The sequence below is a fragment of the Vulpes lagopus genome, chromosome 11, assembly GCF_018345385.1.
Source record: "Vulpes lagopus strain Blue_001 chromosome 11, ASM1834538v1, whole genome shotgun sequence".
NCBI classification, from domain to species: domain Eukaryota; kingdom Metazoa; phylum Chordata; class Mammalia; order Carnivora; family Canidae; genus Vulpes; species Vulpes lagopus.
This window is the reverse complement of record NC_054834.1, coordinates 34,570,937-34,595,314: the sequence shown is the minus strand read 5'-3', so window position 1 is coordinate 34,595,314 and position 24,378 is coordinate 34,570,937. Positions and strand designations below refer to the sequence as shown.

Here is a 24,378-nt window from a genome sequence, read left to right as displayed (position 1 = left end):
AGATAACATCGCATACGGCAGGTTCTTTATTTTTTTATTAGAGTAGCACAAAGAATGTCATACAACTTTATTATTTTATGATCCTTTGAACCCAAGGACCTCTTCCACCCTTGTTGCATGAACCCAGTAAACCCTTCCAACATCAGTGGATTGGTGGCAAGTTTTCGGTTCCATTTGCTTACACTGTGCTGCTGATAGACACAGGGAAACTGCTTGTTCACCATGGTCATCGAGTTCAATGGGAAGGTGGAGTGGGTGGCAACTTGGTAGTGTGATATCCAGAATTCTAGAAATGGTAGGTTCAAAACAAAGACCACCTCCTACGAATGGTTCAGGGCAAGGGTGAGGCAAGTACACTGGGGGCAGGCAGGGGCAGGTGGTGGGGAATGCAGAGCCAAAGCCAAAAACTCAGTAATCAAGATAAATCATATCTCCAATAGAAAAAGAAATAGAAATCAATGCAAAAAAAAAAAAAAAAACCATGATGAGCAACTTAACGACATTTTAAACACAGATGGAATTGGACCCTCTACTTGACTCATTTGGCCTCACTCACCTCCTCCTAATCTTGGCCCTTCTGTACTCATTCAGCGATCCCTGAAATCCCACACTTCACAAACCCCATTTTTTACAGCACTGCCTGCAATTAAAATGCAAATCTCCCCAAGGGAGCAGCATAATAAATCTCCGCATGTTATATTTCAGTGTAAAGTAGTCTACGAAATGCCTTCCAAAAAAAAAAATAACAGATTTGGGGAGGCTGGAAAGAAAACAAGAGATTACTGGCACTGGGTCTTCAGGGGGCAGCCAGTGAGACACAGCAAGTTAAAGCCATTTCTGTCACTGACAGTCCCAGACTGAAGCCACTGGTTTTGGCTTCTCACTCAACCAGATTTAGGCATTTGTTGTATATTCCAGATCCTGAACATAAGGGGGCGCTACCAGGACGGAGATGAAGGTTCAGAATTAATTTCTGCTTATAACTTCTAAAACTCACTAGAATCTGTTGCAGTCCTGCAGAGAAAAGCACAGAATTTTTCTCAACAGGCATACTCAGCATTTACAGACTTTTTTTGCTGTGGTTGTGAACTTATCCAAGTACAGAGGATTTGTAAAAACTCATCCAATTCAAGAGGACCTATGGAAACTTTCTCTGGGCCGCAGGGTGAGTAACAAAGCCAGAATAAATGTATATAGTAATAACAATAACAATAAAACTATCAGTTTTTTCCTTCATAGCCATCACTTGCAACCAATATAATTTTTTAAGATTGGTTGCAGTATTTTATATGAATCCGAACTCCCTTAAAATTTTAAAGATGAAAAAAAATTTAAGATGCTTATTTTCAGTTAAAATACTCAATAGGCTACTTTCTCAAGCAATGGTAAGAGTATCTCAGGCCACCAAGACCAAAATAATATGCAACAGAAAAGAATTTACTCAAAACATCTTTGTAGATTCAGTAGGATTCCCCTTCTAACTCTAGATACATGGTTTCTCTTCTCCAAACCAAAAGTGTTTATTTTGTTTTTAACTAAATCTACTACAACAAATTTACATACTAAAATATCAAGTAGTCTCTTCATTGCATTTATGGGGATTTTTCTCCTTTCTAAAGTGTCTAGAGATGAAAGAACATGGTGTTCATATCTCAACCTTCCCTGTTTTCATTGTTCCTGGTCCTGCAAAAAAATACGCAAATATACCAAGAACATATAAAATACAGATCTTATGAAACCAACAGCTAATTTTAAGGTTTGATGCTTACATGAGGGGCAGTCCTTTATCTGGAAGAGAAGAAAGTGTTTAAATCAATGCCAGAAAACTCAGACTCTCCCCAAATTAAATGAAATGGGCAAATCAGGTCCTGCCACCAGGAATACAATCAATGGCAATAAATCAAGGAAGCAGAGAGGTCTAGCAATCACTCACAATCTTACAAAACTAAACTTTTAGACACAATGTGATTTGTGTGTAACATTAGCTTTGATAGCAGAAAATTGCAAAATATGGGTATAAATTCAGAGGGAAAGAGGAAAGAATGATCAGTGTCTTCTGTAATGAGAGAAATTAACTTACAGGTCTCTATTATATCTTTAGTCTTAAGGAAATCAGAGACAAAATGTATGCATAATATACACATTTCTTACAATATGAACTGGGTGAGATGCAGAAGATATTTCAAGCTGATGAAGGTGAAAACGAGTATTTAACAAATATTAGTAAAAGTAATACACTAAGAAGTAAACTTTCAAAATTACAGGTTAGCCAACCTCTGGAAAAATAATTTCTTAGAAAACAATTGAAATAGAGGTGGGGGAGAAGCATTACTAAATCTAAAATTTGAGAAGATCTTCGATGATTTTAATGTTGATCTTGAAATCACCTCTTCTGTTTTCTTTATTCTAGAAGCTTCGCTGGTTTTATATTGCTGCATATTAAACTCAACCATGTCAAAAAATTATTAAGCTAATCAGTGATTTATCCAAATGTTTTCTTTTTTTATACTATGCATTGATAAACATGAACTTATCAATTTTGGACAGAAATGAACTCTATTAGACTAAAACAGTCAACCTTGGAAATCCTGATTTTGCTCAGAAAAATCTCATGACAAACCTGTAAAATACAAAGCACAATCTTAGCTCACATACAGGTCTTAATCCCAGGTGAGACTTCAGAATTCTGTAGTCCTTCTGTGAGCAATTAAAGAGTAAACTCTTCAAAATTTTTTCTAAGCCAATTTTTTTTCAGAAATTTTTCTCTGTATCTTAAGGAATTACAAGGTGCTAAGTGCCATCAATAAAATAAAAATATTTTATTTACTAAAGGTTTGAAAAGTTAGCATTTGATATTAAAGAGTCCTTTTTTTTACAATTTGAAAAACTTTAACTCTTTGTGAGTGGATTAATTAATACACTAAGGTTTCATGTTACAAATATGTTTTCATTAACAGTCACAAAACTATAATCAGATCAGAAAGATTATTTTCTTTATCAAGTTATCAAATAGCTCTTCAGATTCATTTTTCAAAGAAAATCAAAGGGAAAAAAATCAAGATATATAGATATTTCATTGCACTGTAACCAACCAGGTAAGCTGGTGAGTTGCTCACAGTTTAAAATATTGAGCTGTTCAATCATGATCATGTGCAGGTCATTTCACTGCAACGAAAGCATTTTCAAAATAAAACCAAGTCCTGCCCCATTACTCACTCGACTCAAAACCATTAAATGAAAGAATGTGCTAAAAAAAAATTTTAAGGGTTACATCCAATTTTGTGATGTATATAAATTTAATACTTCAGGAATAAATAACACTGAAATAGAGAATTTTTTTTTTTTAAACTTTGCCTAGGGGCACCTGGCTGGATTAGTCGTTAGAGCATGTGACTCTTTTTAATTTTTTTTTAATTTTTCTATTTATGATAGTCATACAGAGAGAGAGAGAGAGAGAGAGGCAGAGACACAGGCAGAGGGAGAAGCAGGCTCCATGCACCGGGAGCCCGACGTGGGACTCGATCCCGGGTCTCCAGGATCGCGCCCTGGGCCAAAGGCAGGCGCCAAACCGCTGCGCCACCCAGGGATCCCTGAAATAGAGAATTACACTGAGAGAAAATGTTGATACCTTGGTTTCACCAAGCTTAGTACAACTGACCATTCCTGAACTAAGGCAGAAGGGAGTCTAAGGATTAAATATTTTTAGCTTTGAATATCACAGTGAATTCTTCTAGATGACATGAGATTTCAAATGGGAGGGGATAGATTCCCAAGAGAATAAACAAGATTTTAGGAGGTTTAGGAAGAAGATACTGAATTTTATATCCTTCCGTTTGTTTCTATTCCATTTTATACACACAGAAAAAACCTACTGAACTCACAAATGTCATGTCATCTTCCTGCTAGTTTGATGTCAAGTTATCATGCCAAAGGTCTAAAAATTGGTATCAAGAAAATAAATAAACATGCACAAGTTAAATAATATTTAACCTGTAATCTTCTTATTAAACCCAAGTGTATTATTGATTCTACAAGAGGAAATTAAATCCCTGAATAAGTACTTTGTTAGTTTGGCAATCAAATGAATGTTTCACTTTAAAAATATTTCAAGCTTAAAATTTATTAGTGAGTGTCATGTTTATAAATATATATTGAAAATTGCCTTCTTAAAATTTCCTGCCTTAGGTTCCAGGCAACGCTGGATAAACTAAAGGTTTTAAGAAACGTAACAAGATTATTGTCAGCATGAAATTTGGAAGTCAAAAGCTCATTTGCCTAATACAATTCTCCTACAATCCTTTACCACTATCAGTGATTTATTTTCCCTTAGCCATTGAATCAAAATGTTTGGCTAATATTCTTGGCTGCTTTGCACATCAAAAGTATCCAAATAACATTTTACATTGATATCAATTCTCTTACGGTGTAACCAATAACCACATCTAATAAATCCATTTACTCTAATATAAGGAAATGTCTGCCTTATGTATAATGTTTGTTATTTGGGGGTAATTTTTAATGGCATCTGCATCCTTATTATTTTATGAGTGAATTCGATTATGTAATGTTGAAAAAAAAACATTGAATGTGCCCAGGAACTAATTAAAGCTTAAAGCTGAATGGAAATTGTCTATGTTCTGAAACATCAAGAAAACTAAAAATCAGGATTTAGGTCTATCATTTGGAGCCTTTTTGTAGTCTTTTTGGAATAAAACTAACAGAAATTTTTTTTCTTTTGCATCTGGTGATTTTTCATAGCCATTATTCGAGCTGATCTTTGACAGGAAAAAAAAATCAAACAATGTAGCCTAATCAATAACGTAGCAAAAGGTACGTGCCCATGAATCTTGTGCCTTTTGTATGGGGCTTTTTGGCGGGGGAAGGAGGTTGATTTTCTCTGTGTCTGATACCAGTTTTTCATTGGACTTATTACATGCACCTTTCTGTGTGCATCTATAGCTGCTAACATGCATTGATAATAATTATCTCTGTGTTTAAGCTATAGAAAGCTAAAAGTAGTTTATTGGCATCATCTCTTGAATCCTTTCCACTCTCTACAAGTAAAGATAATAAGAAAGACTTTTTCTGCAATGACGATAGTGTACTAATTTTCTTTTTCAAAGAGTAACTGTGAGAGCTGTGTCTTTAGCTAATATTTGAAGATAAACAGTCTTTGATATACTTGCTGGCATCTTTTGAGAGGCAATGTAGCTTCACAGCCAAGAGCAAAGGCTCTGGAGCCAGACCACCTGGGTTCAGATCTTAGCTTTGTTACTTGCTGGAAGAATTTAGGCAAATTACTTCATCTCTCCACAGCTTGGTTGTTTTCATCTGCCAAAGGGGAAGGAACGTGTGCTTGCTATTTTTTAAATGATTATGTACTTTTCATGAACATGCATCTAATCTTCCTGAAGCAGTTGTTTTATTTTCCCAATCTTGCTGATGCTCAGCATCGTAGCTTTACTCTTGTTATCGTTCATCTTTAATAACTTGCAGGGGCAGGAGGCAACAACTGAGAACTCCCAACTTTTGTTTCAAATCTCTCCTTTTTCCTTTGCAACTGACTGACCTGTTTAAGTCTTATTGTGAAAAGCTACTAAGTAGTAACTCATTTGTATTTTTGCTTCTTATGTGACTGGCAACTGCATTGGAGGTAGGATGACTATCAATTTATGATGAAAAGCAAAGATGCTTGATCCTAACATCTTATTAACAAATGTGGTTTTGTTAGAGAGTGTAATTTTTTTGTGTGTCTTATTCACCTGCTATGAAAAAAATCCAGTTTAGGGTTAGGGCTTTTCAGGTTATGAGATACCTGCCAGTAAATGATCAAAATAGAAAAGTATATCCCCCTGCCAAATAATATGCCAACATAAAGTTTATTGGGAAGATATTATGGGGGAATAGAAGATTCATTCATTAATCTATTCAAAAAATATGTAGTGATTATCTCTTATTTGCTGGAATAAACTAGAATTCAAGCAGGTCCTATAGCAGTGGTGAAAAAAAAATTTTATAGTATCCAGGAGCAATATTATGAACCCAAATTAAACCTTTCCTTTCTTGCCCAGGAGTCAATCTAAAAGTCTATGAAAAGTGGCATTCAGTTTGTATTCAACCCTTATTAAGTTGTCAGAGGGCTATCATAACAGCTGTAGCTCTCTGCACCAAAAAGTCGGGCTCACGCCCTTGCTGAGTAAACCAAGAAATAGGAACGGATATATAAGGAGGCAATAAAAAGCTCCCTGGGCAACTTCACGTGGTCTGTATCACTTGGATGCCCCAGTTTGGAAAATCCTCCACCATCTCAGTGAGACAGTCACTGCATCTACTCATCTTTGTCCTGTAAGGAAATACATGCAGCAAAGGGATGGATGTCTTGCAAACCTGTAATCGTGAAGCGAAAAAGCACCAAGTTTCTTTAAGAATCACAGTGCATTCCCTCTCTTCCTGAACAAAATAAAGCTGCCTTGGGAAGTGATCGAAAAACTGAGATTCTGCTTCTACTCTTCTCAGTTACCCAGGCAGCTGGAGGTTTTTCAGCCAAGTCTCTGAGAATCCCTCAAATGCAGTCTTTTTAGCCAGGATGAGGATAATTCTTTTGAGTCATACCATTAAGTGCTCTCTACAAGCAAAAGACTGATTGGTTAATGCTCAAGGGACTGAAGAGAGAAACAAAGATCCTCTTTCTTCTGGATAAGAGAAAGAGGTTTTTAAAAAAAAAAACTAGACCAATACGTTTTATACTTGATTAACAGACAAGAATACCGCAAGAGGAATTTTTGAAGATGAGAGGAAAAGGAAAGAAAGATTATCTTCAGAAAAGTAGAACAATAGATGAAACAGCAAAAACCAGAAGATAAAGGAATAATATATTTAAATTCTTTTTTTCTTAAGATTTTATTTATTCATGAGAGACGTAAAGAGAGAGAGAGAGAGGCAGAGACACACGCAGAGGGAGAAGCAGGCTCCATGCAGGGAGCCCAACGCAGGACTCGATCCTGGGTCTCTAGGATCATGACCTGGACCGAGGTGGCACTAAACCGCTGAGCCACCTGGGCTGCCCATATATTTAAATTCTTAAAGAAAATGACCACTGACCTAGAATCCAATATCTGATATAAAGACTTTTTATAAGGCTTTAGCAATTAAGACAGTGTGGTACACACTGCAAGGATAAATGAATAGACCAATGTGAAAGGACAGAGCGATGGAACAGATCCACGTGTACAAGAACACTTACCTATAACAAAGGTGACCAGAGCAGAGCAATGGACTGTCTGATTTCCAATAAATGGTTAAGGGCGCCTGGGTGGCTCAGTTGGTTAAGTATGTTCCTTCAGCTCAGGTCATGATCCTGGGGTCCTGGGATCAAGCTCCATGTCGGGCTCTCTGCTCAGTGGGGAGCCTGCTTCTCCCTCTCCTCCTTCTGCCCCTTGCCCCACTTGAGCTCTCTCTAATAAATAAATAGAATCTTTTTTTTTAAAGGATCAATTCGTTAGCCATATTAGAAAATAAGTGAAACTTAACCCCAGCCTCACACCATATCCATACATTAATTCCAGGAGAACTGTATACCGACATGTGAATTGTAAAACAGTCTTTTGAGGATCCCTGGGTGGCGCAGCGGTTTGGCGCCTGCCTTTGGCCCAGGGCGCGATCCTGGAGACCCGGGATCGAATCCCACATCAGGCTCCCGGTGCATGGAGCCTGCTTCTCCCTCTGCCTATGTCTCTGCCTCTCTCTCTTTCTCTCTCTGTGACTATCATAAATAAATTTAAAAAAAAAATTTTAAAACAGTCTTTTGAAAATACCATAGGAGTGGGCACCCGGGTGGCACAGCAGTTGAGCATCTGCCTTCAGCTCAGGTCATGACCCCAAGGTCCTGGGATCGAGTCCCACATCAGGCTCCTGCAGGGAGCCTGCTTCTTCCTCTGCCTGTGTCTCTGCCTCTCTTTCTGTCTCTCATGAATAAATATAAAATCTTATTTTTATTTTTATTTTTTATTTTTTTATTTTTTAATAAAATCTTTTTTAAAAAAAATACCATAGGAGAGACTTTGTGATCTAGGCGTGGGAAAAGATGACTTAAATAACAACTGTATAAAAGGGGAGGGGGAAACTGATAAATTGAATAACATTAAAATTAAGAAGATCTTTTTAGCAGAAAACATCACTGAGAGTGTAAAGGTAAGCCCCTAGTGGAGAAAGATGCTTTTAGCACACATAATTAGAAGAATAGCTGGTGTTTGTCGATGATAAAATGGCCACATTTCTTTACTCCCTTGCTATGTCCCATTGCATCTGCTGCTAGCCAGCCAAACGGTAGGGGAAAGGATTTGCACACACTACTTCTACACGTGTTACATGCCCCCACCTGACAGGCCATGTTCTGAATCCTTGATTCCTTAATTCCTTGATTCCACAGCAGCCACCCACTCTTGGGACCCACTTTTCACCCAGAACTCTTCTACTTCTGCAATCTCAGGCTTCAATTTCCCACTCTTCGAAATTCATCTGTCATTCCCTGTGCACTCTGGTCCTCCTCTTTGACCTCATTGAGCCTTCCCTTGGGGTCATCCCCAGTGTTCCATCCTGCAGAGCAGCTATGTATATTCTCACTACCTTCCTCTGGCCTCACCTCATAGCTTTCCTTCCCAAAAGCACACCACTTCTGAGTGAGATAGAGACAACATAAGGGGACACTCTCCTCTTACTTTCCCCCTACTACCAATTCCCTTGGCTCTTTACTTCTTTCTTACCTCAAGATGTTTTTCCTCCTAAGCAAATGGATGTTCTTATTCTCATTTTACATACTAGGAAAATGGAGATCAAGTCCTCTACTCAAGATCCCCACAGCTAATCTATTGAGGAGCTGTTATTGGCAGCCAGGTCTGTGTGATACCAGTCTTCAGGTAGGAATACAGAAAATGAGGACTAGTAAAATAAATCGCCCTACTTCTCAAGTTCTGTTAAGATTTTGGAAATACCATAAGTAAAGCATGACAGGAGAGCTTGTGTTATTTTGGTGCCTAGATGATTTGGAAGTGGTGATGTTACTAAGAAAGTTAAGGGGGTCAGGAAGAAGAGATGATTTGACATAAAGGATAATGAGTTTGTGTTTAACGTGTTGAGTTGGAAGTGCTGGTAGGATCTCCAGGTGGAAGTTGTCCAGCAGGCAGTTAAGAACAGAGCTCGAGAGCTTACGAAAATAGTGACGTGTGTGGAGATGAGATTTGGAGTCATTCATGGAGTGAAAACCACCACACAATCAAGTGAAAGCATAGATTAAAAGAAGGAAGGGGGATGCCTGGCTGGCTCAGTCAGAAGAGCATGCGACTCGTGATCCTGGGGTGATGAGTTTGAGCCCCATGCTGGGTGTAGGGATTACTAAAAAAAACCCAAACTTTTAAAAATATTAATTAAACTAAAACAAAAAGAAGAAGGAAGGAAGGTGGAGGATAGGGAAGGAGTTGAAAAGGAAATGAAGTGAAGGAGACAGAGGACAAGTAACCAGAGAGATTGGAGCCACAAAGCACAGTATCGTGGAAACTGAGGAAAGAATCTAACTCATCAATAACCCACAGGCAGGTCATTGAATTTCTCTGTAACTTTTTTCCTATCTACAAAGAGATAAATAGTAACGTCTGACCCTGTAATATAGGTCATGCTTTGCCTTGTTGCATACATACTTTATGCCAATATTTTACACTTTATTCAAGAGTACTTTGTAAACTATAACATTCTATTCAGTTTTACTGTTATCAACAAATTGTTAGCCCCACAAAGTTGTCTTAAAACACAGTAATGACTTGATCTCTTGCACGCATAATTCACTCTTGGCAATATTTTCATTATGTTAATGTCTTTCTTAAGAGAAAGGGGAAAACCCGTCCTCAACTAATTAATACCAATTTAAAATGTGTAATCATTTGACTTGAGCTAAGCTAGTGACCACCTTTACATGAGCCGTGGAGCATTCACTTTACACACACTTCAAAAATGATAATACTAACCAACTTTAGAAAATGAAATTACCTTACTTATCATGCCAGTCCTGCCCTATACTCAACACTCAGCTGACACCACCCCCCTCTGGAGGCTTCCAGTCATTATTATAGCTTCAAATGCCTCTAAAATGATAGCAACATCTGTGCCACTCATTTGACAACAAGGCATTCATTCCCACTCTAGAATCTGCATACTCAATAGACTTAAACTAACTGCCAATTAGGCTAGCCAAAAATGGAATAAAATATTTTCAACAGTTGAATGAAGAAACCAAATTCCCATTGTGTTCAGGGCTGGGGGGTAGGGGGATGTCTAAGGCTAAGTTTGTCCCTGGAGTCTCCCAAGAACAAAGTTTCACAGGTGGGATCCAAACCCCACATGGTGGGAGGGCCTCCTGAGCTCTTTCCACCACTCCCTTTGCCTCCTAATTCTCCAGCCAGATAATAAATACATGATCACAGACAACTTTTAAATTCTATGCATGGCACCTTCTACAGAAGAGGGACTCAATAAACATGTTTGCTGAAGAAACAGTTGGGAACATGGAATTGATAGAAGAAAAACTAGTTACACAATGAACTGACTAAAAGGAAGAAAGGGGATCATCTGGTCAAAGATCCCACTAATGTGATTTCTCCACATTTACTCCTTTTTTTTTTCTGCTTACCCCACATTATATAAGTTTGTTTTAACTTTGCATCTTCTTCAGAGAAGTTTCAAAATGTATTGAAACTGAAGCCTGATTACTAGATTCAACAGTTAAATTAGAGTTATGACTAATGCAATTTTCTAAAGCTTTTGCAACTAGCCAAGTATAGATATTAGAATTTCTTACCATAATGGTTTCCTATACCTAATCAGTTAATCTTATCTACCCATAGAAGCAGACCCAGCAAAAACCTGTCTTCCATAGGGCCTGACTCAATCAGTTCTTTGGAAAGGCTTTTCTTACCTCACCACATAATGATCACATAATGATCAGTGTGTTACGAATCTTTACTTTGGTCTCTCTGTGACTTAGCTGTGTTCTCTGACTCAGCTCATAAGGTATGTTGGTTGGTTGGTTGGTTGGTTGGTTGGTTGGTTGGTTGGTTTTATTTGTTTGTTTGTTTGTTTATTTGTTTACATCAGAGACCATTTGAAGCCTGAATGAAAGCTCTGGATTCTCCCTATGGAAAGTTTACACACATGCACATGAGTACAAGCCCTGACATCTGAATTCAAGGACCTTGTGACAACACATTTGTAGACTCCTTAAGAAGCCTGTGAAAGCCCAGGTAAGAGTGCCTCTTCTAGTTTTTCCTTATGCATTTGGAGCATCACACACCCACATGCACGTATTAAACTAAAGGTCCATTAGGGCCACCTGGGTGGCTCAGTCGACGAAGCATCTGCCCTCAGTCAGGTCTTGATCCCAGGGTTCTGGGATCCAGCTCAGTGGCTGGGCTCTCTGCTTAGCAGGGAGTCTGCTTCTCCCTCTCCTTCTGCTCCTCCCCCGACCCCAGCTCATATTCTCTCCTGAGCGCACACACTCTCTCTCTCTCAATTATATGAAATTTAAAAACTAAACTAAACTAAACTAAAGGTCCATCAAAAGCTTCCTTTGTATCTCACCTAACATCTAAGTGAGCCCACGTGGCAGGCCTTAAAATTACTTCTTTCAGGGACGCCTGGGTGGCTCAGTGGTTGAGCATCTGCCTTTGGCTCAGGGTGTGATCCTAGGGTCCTGGGATGGAGTCCGGGAGCCCTGCTTCTCCCTCTGCCTATGTCTCTGCCTCTCTCTCTGTGTCTCTCATGAATAAATAAAATCTTTAAAAAAAACCTTCCTGCTTTCATAGGAAAAACATAATAAAATACTGTTAATATTTTTAATTACTTCTTATTTTTTCCCTATTTTCCCTAGCTTTCCCCCAATGGATGAGATTTCATTTTGTGTTTGCAAAACAAAACAAAAATGAGCAAACTACTGTGCTTCTGGAGCCGTCAAGGCTTGAACTAGACAAGGCTGAGCCTCACAGTCTCCCTATCCCTATACCATTTTGGAGTTAAGCTTTAGGGAGGCAATAGGAAAGCTCCATGTAACTTGAAAGGGGAAATTGCTTGGCATCTAGTTCCAAGACAGGGAATAACAGAATACCTTGCATTTTGTGGCCTTTCATAGTTTTCAAAAACACTTTCACAAATATTATCTTACACGATAACACCTACCTTCACCCCATCAGGCAGACAGGGCAGGTATTGTTACCCTCACTTTGTTGATAAGAAACTCAGATCCAGACAGTTTTGTGAATTACCCAAGTCTTAAATGGAAGAACAGAGATTGGAATGTAGAGTTTCAGACCCAGACTCTGCTTTTCCCTACAGTATGAAAGAAGAAAAGGAAAATGAAATAGTATTTAAAACATAAACACACACACACACACACACACACACACACACACATTTATGAGGGACGGGGCTGGGGTGGGCTTTAAAAACCCTTTCAACTGAAATGCATGAAACTTTGTTTTCAGCCACGAAATCAGGCCATCTATTTTTTAAATGCTGAGCAAATCAATCTTTTTCCTTAAAATGCAATTGTCCTTGTATTAGTCACAGGAGTTTAATCATTTGTGAGGAATAAAATGGCCCTATCTTTGCCAAATGCCATTGTAATCACTTGGGTAAATAGTCTGGAGCCATTTATATTATTCCTTATGGGATAATGGGTTCAAAGCTGTAAAATCTGGAAATATTTTACCACAAGACTGTTGCTATAGGCATTTCCCATTTTGAACCAAAGCTGGCTCTGCCCACAGTTACATCTTACAGGTCAGGAACGTCACTTAACGAAACATACAGCAAACAAACCACTTGTGAACCTGCCCACATATGGACTCTCAGAACTGGAAGGGACCTTGAGAGATTGTCTTCATCTCCCACTCCCTTCTCTTCTGATGGAGACACAACCCCTTTCCTATCAGCTTAGCTCCAATCAAGGAATGCACTCTCCTCCTGGCTCTGGTCACCCTGCACTCCATGCGACCCATGGGGAGTCTGACATCAGTAAAATTCACCAGGCTGATCCTGTGTTGGTCGCTGGGGGGAGCAGGAGAGCGGGATCTTTCCTTTTGGTTCTTGGGATCACAAATGTCAAGTGTCAACTATGAATGGCCACCAATAGAAGACCTGTATTTTTTACAGACACCTGCCATGCATTGATAGCTGTTATTTTCTTTCTTTCTCTTTCTTTCTTTCTTTCTTTCTTTCTTTCTTTCTTTCTTTCTTTCTTCCTTCCTTCCTTCCTTCCTTTCTTTCTTTTCTTTCTCTCTCTTTCTTTCCTTTCTTTCTTTTTTTTTTTTTTTTTAAGATTTTACTTATTTGTTGAGAGAGAAAGAACACAAGCAGGGGGAGTGGTAGGCAGAGGGAAAGGAAGAAGCAGCCTTCCAGGGAGAAGGGAGCCCGATACAGGCCCCATCCCAGGACCCTGGGATCATGACCTGAGCTGAAGGCAGACACTTAACCAACTGAGCCTCCTAGGCGCCCTGCTGTTATTTTTTCTAATACTCTCCATATTCACTCATTGTGATGTTTTGCCAATGAGAGAACTGAGATTCACAGAGAGGAGAGGTAATTAATGTGTGTTAACACTTACTGTAGGAGGAACACTTTAGATTTTCTCCATAATTTTATTTTTTTATTTTTTTGAAGATTTTATTTATTTATTCATGAGAGAGAGAGAGAGAGGCAGAAACACAGGCAGAGGGAGAAGCAGGCTCCGTGCAGGGAGCCTGACGTGGGACTTGATCCTGGGACCCCAGGATCATGCCCTGGGCCAAAGGCAGGCGCTAAACCACTGAGCCACCCAAGGATCCCCCCTCTCCATCATTTTAATAAAGGTTTAGTGATGTGTCCAGAAACACATAACTGATCAATAACCAATACAGCATTTGAGATTTGCCTGACTCCAAAGCCCATGTCCTTTCCATCACATGACTACTTCCTAAACCTCAGTCATTCAAATATCATCTTCACGATTTCTTTGAAAATCCTGTACCACGCACTCTATTATTTCCTGAGAGGCAGTGTGGTTTAATGGGTAGAACATAATCCTGAAGTCAATGTGCCTAAGTTCCAGTCCTGGTGCTGCCTCTTAATAGCTTTGTGATGTTAGGCAACAGATGTGACCAGTACATGTTTCCTTGTACTTAAAATGGGGGTGATAGCACCTACCTCTAGGGCTGTTTTGAGGATCAAATGAATTAATATACATTAAAGCACTATAGTAAGTCCTTAATCAAAGTTCACTAGTATTATTTCAGAATTTTCTTTAAATCAGGTTTTTGCAAATATATTGAAAGGAGAGACTGCATAACACAACTGTGAAATTACAAGTTTGGTGTGATAGTTATATTTCAATAAACATTAAAATAAATTCAAAATATTCAAATAAAAGATGTTTGTCCATGTATTGCCTGAAATCATTTTCCATACCTAAGTCCTACTTCAGGAATATGTGGGACTTCAGTCCCATACCACACTGTTTGCTATCTATAAAGAACAAGAAAGAAAGAAGAACAGGAAGGAAGACAGATGGAAGGAAGGAGAGAGAGGGAAGGAAGGAAGGAAGGAAGGAAGGAAGGAAGGAAGGAAGGAAAAAGAAGGAAGAACTATATGGTAAAGGATATGTTTAATAGATTAAATATGTGCATTTCTGTAAGAACCTACCTGTCCACATCGCAGGGTATTTTAAAAACCCAGGAAAAATAAGTCTAGAACTTCTAGGACCTGTTAAGAACTTAAAAGATTAAGAAATGCTTAAGGGTTCCTAACAGATTGCAAAGTTCTATTCCCCAAAGTCTGAGTTGCTGTGAAATTTTACATAAGAGCTTTTACTATTTGAGTCTATTTTTCCATCTATAAACTGGATAGAGCTTGGGCCTTCCCCCTTGCATCAGTGTTTCAGAATGAAATGGGATTTATACTGAGATTGTTCAGCTCCAAGTACAAATGAGGCTATGATAACTCTTGACAAAGACAGGTTTTCCCCCTGACTTTCATGAAATATCTTTTCCAATATCAAACACTAAAGATAATTTTGGATAGATGGAACAGCTTATCACAGGGAAATTTTAATTGAAAATACTGTGATTCTTGAAAACATGACTTGAGAATACAGGACAAAACTGAAACAATGCTCACTATTCATAATTACTGTTCAGTATTGATACAAATTCCATGAACAGGCCAGTGTTGGTCAATGAAGACATAAGGAAATTAGGATACTATGAATCCATTAGGAATGTTTTTCCCTTTAAGTAACAAAAAACTTACCAACAATATGTTTAAGAGAATACGGGCTTTTTCTTCTCATCTAAAAAGCCTAGAGGTTGGCAGCTACTGCCTTTGGTTTGGTAGCACAATGGTATCAGGACCTGAATTTCTGTATGATTTTATTTCTGTTGGAGGCATGACGTGGGGAAACTTGACTTTTCTTGACCATGACAAGGCTGTCACAGCTCACTGCATCCAATCTGTATTCAGAAAAAGAAGAGAGAAAGGGGAGTGTAACAGCTTCTTTTTTTTTTTTTTTTTTTTTTTTGGTCAAGAAAAACAAAAGCCTTCTCAGAACTCTCCCCACCCCCACCCTGAACTTCCTATACTGGTCCTCAGCCAAATCTGCCATATGGGCATCCCTAGTGGCAAGTGAGGCTGGGTGGGTAAGCCCTCAGCATTTCCAGCCTCTACAGTGGAGGCAGGCCAGAGGGAAGGAAAATGGGAATGTGCATCAGGGAAGCTCAAAAACAGATTTTGGTAAATTATTATGATGAATGTCTCCGCTCAGCCCAAACTACTTTTTCCTTTTAAATAAAGGCTGCCCTTTTCAAAATGTTTGTAAATGGGGGATCCCTGGGTGGCGCAGCGGTTTGGCGCCTGTCTTTGGCCCAGGGCGCGATCCTGGAGACCCGGGATCGAATCCCACATCGGGCTCCCGGTGCATGGAGCCTGCTTCTCCCTCTGCCTGTGTCTCTGCCTCTCTCTCTCTCTCTCTGTGACTATCATAAATAAAAAAAAAAAATTAAAAAAAAAAAAAGACAAAATGTTTGTAAATGAATTTGACCTGGCAATACTGAATCGTGTTTTTTCTTTCATATCCATGACTATCTTTTGCATTGTTATTATTTTGATGTTATGAACCATTCATAAAACAGCATACTCTCCTCAAACATTGGGGCTGGGTTTCTAAAAGCTCTCAGAAGAATTCTCCATTGAAAAAAACTTAAGCCCTTATTCATGCAAGTTGAAATGAGGGGCATCTGGGTGGCCCAGGCAATTGTCTGACTTCATGGTTTTGGGTTCCATGTCCCGATGTGAGGGTCATAAGATCAAGCCCCAGGTTGGGCTCTGTGCTCAATGTGGAGTCTGCTTAAGACTCTCTCTTCCTTGGGATCCCTGGGTGGCGCAGCAGTTTAGCGCCTGCCTTTGGCCCAGGGCATGATCCTGGAGACCCTGGATCGAATCCCCCGTTGGGCTCCTGGTGCATGGAGCCTGCTTCTCCCTCTGCCTCTCTGTGTGTGTGTGTGTGTGTGTGTGTGTGTGTGTGTGTGTGTGTGTGACTATCATAAATAAATAAAAATTTAGAAAAAAATTTAAAAAAAGACTCTCTCTCCCTCTTCCTCTGCCCTTTCCCTCTGTGTGTCTGCTCCATTTCTCTCTTTCTCTCTCTCTCCCTCCCTTCTAAAATAAATAAATAAATGTTTAAAAAATATATAAGTTGAAATGAGGCCAAAGGAGGAAACCTGTAATAAATATTTGTATACACCAAAATACACCTATGAAGAAAATACCAAATATAGATAATACTAATGTTTATTTATATGCTGTAAACAAGTATTAAGGTGCCATATTATGATTTCATCATATCATCACTTGCTTGCTAGAAACTGTTCGTTTTCTCAGCCCTTCCCTGGTCGTTTATTCCTCAGCCCTGGCCCCTGTCAGACACACCAGGGATGTACAGTTTCAAGGCCACAGTTAATTTTCCTCCTTTGTTTTTCTTTCCTAAGACATCCTTGCAAGCAGCTCTCATTCTGCTCTGTCAACTGTTTCTTTTTTCTCTTTCTAATACCTAGCTCCCCCTTTTCCCAGATTACCTCCACTGGGGTTGACATACACTTTGCACGTTCTAGCATCCAGATTCTCCCCAGACATTGAGAAGGCACGCAGAAGTAAAACTTCTTATGTTAGAATTTAATGAAATGAGAACTTCAATAAAGTGTATATCTAACATACTTAGAGATGTTCATAAAAAGAACACTAGAGGAAGAGAAAGAAAGAGAGAGAGACAGAAGGGAAAGAAGGAAGGAAGAATGAATCATAACTAAACTGCAAGACATGACCTGCTTCCCGGGGCCTGGATAAGATCACCATGAGGTGTGGTTATTTTCCTAAGGAATAGCACATCAAAAACATTTTAAAAATCCAGAGATTTTGCTTTCCCAGCACCCGGCAGTTCCTAATGCAAGCCCTCTTTTGTGACAAAGCAGTTCTGACTTCTAATGAACAACTATTAGATAAGAGATTAATGAAGAGTCACCCCCACATCTCAGTATCAATAACCAGGGCTTCATAGTAGTCATGATCTAGTAGTCTGATCCACTGAGCTTTACCCTCTGTCTTATAGCAAATGTTTTTTTTTTTTTTCTGAAGACCACTATACCTTTTCCCCAGCTGCCTCTTTTCCTTCCATGTTGTGATATCTCAGGTCCAACAGGCTGAAGAGAATTCAATCGCTAATGCTGTAAAGAAAGGAATTATTAGTGGTCAGATCATGTTGTATTGACTTGGCCTTTGAGGAGACTGGCTTGGGCATGCTGGCGGAGGTGTGTCTCTAGAAGAAGTATTGACTTGCACCATATTTAAGCCAATGAGTTGTAATTACACACATATTGTGTGTCTATCCTTGCACGGATTCTGAAGTAGGGAATAGTTCAGGGCAATGAAAAGGGCCAGGCACTGGAGCCAAAGTGGCTTAAAATCCACTCTCACCACAGCTGAATTGAGTGAATCATTTTAACTCTCTTGAGCCTTATTCTCCTTGCTACTAAAGGAGTGAACTGATTTTGCAGTTTTGTGAGGATTGCACAAGATCATATATACAATTCAAGTATCTGGCATGTAATAAGTGTTGAGCCAGTGTTGTTATTATTAAGATACAATCCATGTTCTCAAGGAACATACTATTTATTTGAAGAGATGAGACATGTAATCAAATCTTAGGTGGGGTAGTAGGAACAGTAAGTATTACTGGAATTCAGAACTGAGCAAAATACTTGTGAAACATGTACTATCTTAAATAACTTTTCTCTGATATTATTAAATACCATATACTCATTATTAAATATTATGAGGGGGTGCAAAAAGCAGAAACATTTTAATGACATTAATTCTAAATTTACACACACATGTAATACCCATAAAATAGTAGAGTAATGCCAATGGAACTTAAAGTCCACATGATTTTCTAAAGGAAGCAAAATTTCTTAATAGGAGTGCAGATTTTACAGTCATGATGGAATACTATGTAGCTGTTAATAAAAACAGAGTAGATTTTTATGTCCTGACTTGGAAAGACAGTGAGAATATATTGCTAATTTAAAAAAGCAAGTTGAAGAACAAAACATATAGTGTGAAGACTTATTTTGTTAAGTATGTTTTCCTTGGAGATTTAAAATGATCTCAAATCCTTTATATGTATCTGTACTTTTTTTTGCTTTATTACCATCTAATAATTTTTGAAAATGTTCTAAAACAAAAAGAATAAATTCAGTCTTCACAATGGAGAACTCTTGGCCAAAGTTTTTTGGGGGGAGGGGAAAGAAGCTGGCTGTGGTCAAAGTAAACACCAGATGGTGCCCTTCATCAGTTTCTTTTTGAAAAACACATACTGTGGTCTGATAAGATAGCAACTGTCCAAAATGGCTAAAATAGATTCTAGAATCAGACAGTAGGTATCTTGGTTCATTTTCAAAATCAGACTGATTTTTTAAACTAATGTTTTTTTTTTTTTCATCAAAACTAGCTTTCTAGGAGGAGTACAATGCATGCACCACTGTTTTAAACCAATTAGTGTGTGTATGTGTGTGTGGTTGTATGATTAAGCCTATTCATCATAAATCTAAATGCATTAGGATTAATGTACCCATGCAGAGTAGCTAAATAGTATGTAGATGTGATCTCCATTGTAATTAGAAAAATTCCATAAATCCTGTATTACCCCTCAAAAAAAAAAGGGGGGGAAGTGAGGAAGAAGGAAGAACAAGAGACATCAAGAATCCCAAAGTAGGGATCCCTGGGTGGCGCAGCGGTTTGGCGCCTGCCTTTGGCTCAGGGCGCGATCCTGGAGACCCGGGATCGAATCCCACGTCGGGCTCCCGGTGCATGGAGCCTGCTTCTCCCTCCGCCTGTGTCTCTGCCTCTCTCTCTCTCTCTCTGTGACTATCATAAATAAATAAAAAAAAAAAAAAAAAAAAAGAATCCCAAAGTAGTGGCACCTGGTGGCTCAGTAGTTAAGCATCTGCCTTCAGCTCAGGTCGTGATCGTGGAGACCCTGGATCGAGTCCCACATCAGGCTCCCTGCATAGAGCCTGCTTCTCCCTCTGCCTGTGTCTCTGCCTCTCTCTTTGTGTCTCTTATGAATAAATAAATAAAATCTTAAAAAAAAACCCAAATTAGTAAAAGACACCATCTTATCAAATGAGCAATGGGCCTCAGAACCTCTGTTTCAGCTGTTATGACCTGCAGTGGATGCGGGTGTGGCAGCCCAAGCCCAGGCGTTGTCCAGAGGAGATAGGAGATCTGCTCCCCCAAACCCTGTTGACTCTTGGAAACCACAGATATCTTGCCAGTGCATTCTTTGCATGGAAGTCTTGAGCGTGAATTGTAATCTGTACAATGGAGTCTCATTTGAATGTTGGTGTCAAAGACCGAAAATAACTGCTTGATAGACTGCGAGGTGAGAGGTGATCTACATTTCACCATTTATATTAATTCATTCATTCATTCATTCACTTATTCATTCATTCAGCAAACATTTATTGACAGTTGACAGATACCTGGGTGTCTGGATAATAGTCTGGCCACTCACAAGTTGCAATACCACACACACATTCACCAGACTCTTTAATCCTTCTTATTTGACACTGTCACAGTGGTGACAGTGGTGGTGACTGCAGTGACATGAGAATATTTTCTATGAACACCTATAAACAACTAAGGCATCTGCAGGTCTTCTAATCATGACATTTAAAGTTATGGTATTAAAAGATATTATTAATTAATGATTAATTATTATGATTAAAAATCATATTTAAAGATATTTTTAAAAGATTTTTTTAATAGTCCCGACACAATGAAATAAAATAAGACAAAATGAGAGTGCATTTGACTCATGTTCTAAATTGAGCCAGTCATGGAGGCAGTATACAGAGGGACTCACCCAAAAATAGCTAACATTTTAACATCACTGACTCTGCCAGGAACTTGTATGATTTCACTTAATTTTCACAACACCCCAGCAGTAGGTATCCTACCCCAGGTAGAAGGTGTGAGGGATACTGATGTTACAAGAGATGAAGGAACTGCTCAGGGGCAAACAGCTTTTAGGTAGCCTCTTAATCAGGACTTAAATGCTCACAGCCTTCTTCATTAAAACACACAAATAGGGGCACCCGGGTGGTTCAGTGGTTGAGCATCTGCCTTCGGCTCAGGGTGAGATCCCAGGGTCCTCGGATCGAGTCCCACATGGGGCTCCCCACAGGGAGCCTGCTTCTGTCTCTGCCTTTCTCTCTGCATCTCTCATGAATAAATAAATAATTTTTTAAGAAAACGCACAAATATATTAAGTACAGAAAATATGAGAAAGAGGCAAAGACCTCTTGACATCTGGAAACTGATACTTAGAGCCCAGCTCTGGTGTTGCTAGGACTGCCTTGGAATTCACAGCTGAGCCAGGGTGTTCTCCTGTGGAGAACTATACAAATATAACATTGTGTGTCAACTATACTTCAATAATGAAGAAAGAAGAAAGAAAGAAAGAAAGAAAGAAAGAAAGAAAGAAAGAAAGAAAGAAAGAAAGAAAGAAAGAAAGAAAGAAAGAGAAAGAGAGAGAGAGAGAGAAAGAAAGAAGAGAAAGGAAGAGAGAGAGAAAAAGAAAGAAAGAAAGAAAGAGAGAAAAAAGAAAAAGAGAAAGAAAGAAAGAAAGAAAGAAAGAAAGAAAGAAAGAAGAAAGAAAGAAAGAAAGAAAGAAAGAAAGAAAGAAAGAAAGAAACAAGAGGCCACTCTGTGCTCTTACCTAGGCGCAGACCAAAACAAAAACACACTCTGCTAAGCACAAAAAGACCAGACACCCCCTCATCCTGCACACTATGAGTGACTGCTGCTTTTTTTTAAAAAAACCAATTAACGTGTGACCCTTGTTTTATCCTTTCTACTTAATAGATAGGATTTATTGAGATACCCAGTCATACAGAGAACAGATTGGTGGCCGCCAGAGGCAGAAGTTTGGGGATGGATGAAATAGGGAAAAGGAGTCAAAGGGTAAAAATTGTCCAGCTATAAAATAAATGAGCCCTCAGGATCCAGTGCACAACACAGTGAGTGTCGTTAATAATACTATATCATGTGTTTGGAAGTTGCTAAGAGAGTAGATCTTAAAAGTCCTCATCACAAGAAAAAAAATTTGTAACGATGTATGGTGACCGATGAGAACTAAATATGTGGTGATCATTTTGCAGTACATACAAATATTGAATCCTTACGTTGTACACCTGACACTAATATAACATTGTATAGCAATTATACTTCAATTTTTAAAAAAAGACCCAGGGGGATTCCTGGGAGGCTCAGTGGTTTAGCACCTGCCTTTGGCCCAGGGCATGATCCTGGAGTCCCAGGATCGAGTCCTGCATTGGGGTCCCTGTGTGGAGCCTGCTTCTCCCTCTGCCTGTGTCTCTGCCTCTCTCTCTCTGTCTCTCATGAATAAATAAATAAAATCTTTAAAAAAAAAAAAAGACCCAGTCATGGAATTATTACCATTGGGGTAATATTGGCAGCACCCCATCCAAGACAAAGCCCCATTTCCTTGAGTCTTCCCCCAAATCACCTAAGACCAGCCCAAAGGCTGTACTAGGTCCCAGTGAACACCTCCTTTGAAGCACTGCATGGTGCCCAGGGTGTACAGTGTCCCCTCTGCATCGAGCATACGCCCCCCCCCCCACCATGTTCAGCCACAGACATGTCCCTGGTGGTCTCTGGCTGGAGGTCAGGGACAGAAATGGATGTTCACGCAGATTCACCTGAAGCCCTCACTGCCTCTGACCTTTGAACCCTGGACCCAGTGATCCTGCAGCAGTAAGATACTGTTGAGTTAAGGTCCTTAGGGATTGAGCCCTGGTGTTAATAATGAAGCCCTTCAGCACTGAATCTATTTTATTTTCCTGGGAATAAGATGTCTGGGATTTTTGGTCATGTCCTCAGGTCTGTGTTATTTTCCGGTGATGTCGAGCGATGTGGCCTCCTCCCTCAAGGACTTTCAAATCTACCTGGCTACAGACACTCAGGTTGGTCTACACTATACATTTTTGGCATTTCCATTGTGAGTAGTGAGTTAAAATAAGAATAAAGCCACTCGAAACCTTACCTATGAAAGTGGGCATTTTAGGGCACCCGGGTGGCTCAGTGGTTGAGCATCTGCCTTTGGCTTGAGCCACAATCCCAGGGTCCTGGGATCGAGTCCCATGTCGGGCTCTCTGTGTGGAGCCTGCTTCTCCCTCTGCCTATGTCTCTGCCTCTCTTTCTCTCTGTGTCTCTCATGAATAAATAAATAAAATCTTCACACACACACACACACACACACACACACACACACAAATAAAGTGGGCATTTTAAAGATCTAGCATTCCTTGAGCATGTTCAGCTCCAGGCCCTGTGCTGAGCCCCCGACGGGCAGTCTCCTGTCCCCCTCACAGCAATCTCGAGAGCCAGGAATTAGGATATTCCCCAGTTTTATAGATGGCAACACTGAGGCCTCGAGAACTTATTTTATTCATAGCATGTAGTCTTCCTGAGGTCAAGCAGCTCATCAGTGGTAGAGCCAGGATTTACCAGCAGGCCAACCTGGAAGCCACGATGTTCAGACTTTAGGCTATACTTCACAGGATACATTACTTTGTGTAACAAAATCTCCCTGTAAAGATCTTTTCTGTAGCACAGGTTTAGTGGTACAATGGGCCAAATCACATCTCCCCACTCAGGCCGTACCCTGCTTTGCAAGTCTAGCTATAAAGCAAGCACCAAGCATCACTCCTTCCAGAAGTGACGTTCTGAATACCTCTGAACATCAGGTGACAGCCACGAACTCACCGCGCTCAGCATGACTTTCTTTAGGTCCCAGCTTTCTGAGCAGGTGCCAGGCCTGGTTATTACCACTCCCACTGCAAGCCCACGTCCATGCGGCCACTCTGAGAATGCTCCCCCCACTCCCAGGATGCAAGCAAAACACCACCAGACCCCAGGTATAAACCCCGTGCCAGTTGCCCTCTTGCACCTGCAAGCCTAAAAGAACCAGTGCAGCGAGCCAGATGGTTTTGCTCTATGTTGGAGCTCACTGTCACTGCGAGGCCACGTTGGTGGTCATGCGGTGATACTATGAGCCAACAGAGGCCTCCCCCGCTTTTGCTTTACAAAAAAAAGATGGGAAAGATCGTGGCTCTGCTTCTGGCACAGGGTAGGCCCGTTTCCGAGTGGGCTCCTGAATCAGGACACCGAGCATGTAGGACTGCAGTCTGTCATCCACAGGAAATCACCTCCTGGGCACGGGGCATACTAACAGAAAAGGTGGAAACTGGCCAGAGAGAGAGAGACAGACAGACAGACAGAGACAGAGAGAGAGCAGAAAGGAAGTAACTTGGTGGGTGTAATTGCAAACTGGAAAAAGTAAAAATGACTTTGGAGCATACAAGGACCAGGTATGATTTCACCCCCAACTCACGCACCACTCTATTTTACATCCTCTGCTGTTCTAACTTCTTTGGGTTTCTATGTGCTTCTCATCTGCTGGGGAAGATAAGGCTGCAGGGGAGGGGGGTGCAGGTGGGAGGCCCCAGTGACAGGCCGACTCGGTCCTTTCAGGATGGTTGACGGGACCTTGGAGGTGGCTGGTGGGCCACCAGATGTAAGATGATCAAGCCGAACCTGAGAGTCGGGGACAAGACTGGAGAAGTAGGGACTGACATCGAGTCCTTGAAGTGGACTTTAGTGCAGCCCAGTGACTGGGGAGACCCAGGATGAGCTGGAGGCAGCGTTACGCATGGCAGCAGGGTCGAGGCA

At 40.1% G+C, this 24,378-nt stretch overlaps 1 long non-coding RNA gene across 1 annotated transcript; it reads left to right on the top strand.

Annotated features, from left to right (window-relative positions):
* Positions 1 to 1,035: 1,035 nt before the first annotated feature.
* LOC121501588 lies at positions 1,036 to 22,605 on the top strand. Its single transcript, XR_005990645.1, has 3 exons — positions 1,036 to 1,165; positions 11,143 to 11,288; positions 22,528 to 22,605. It is a non-coding gene; the product is annotated as an uncharacterized LOC121501588 (long non-coding RNA).
* Positions 22,606 to 24,378: the final 1,773 nt, after the last annotated feature.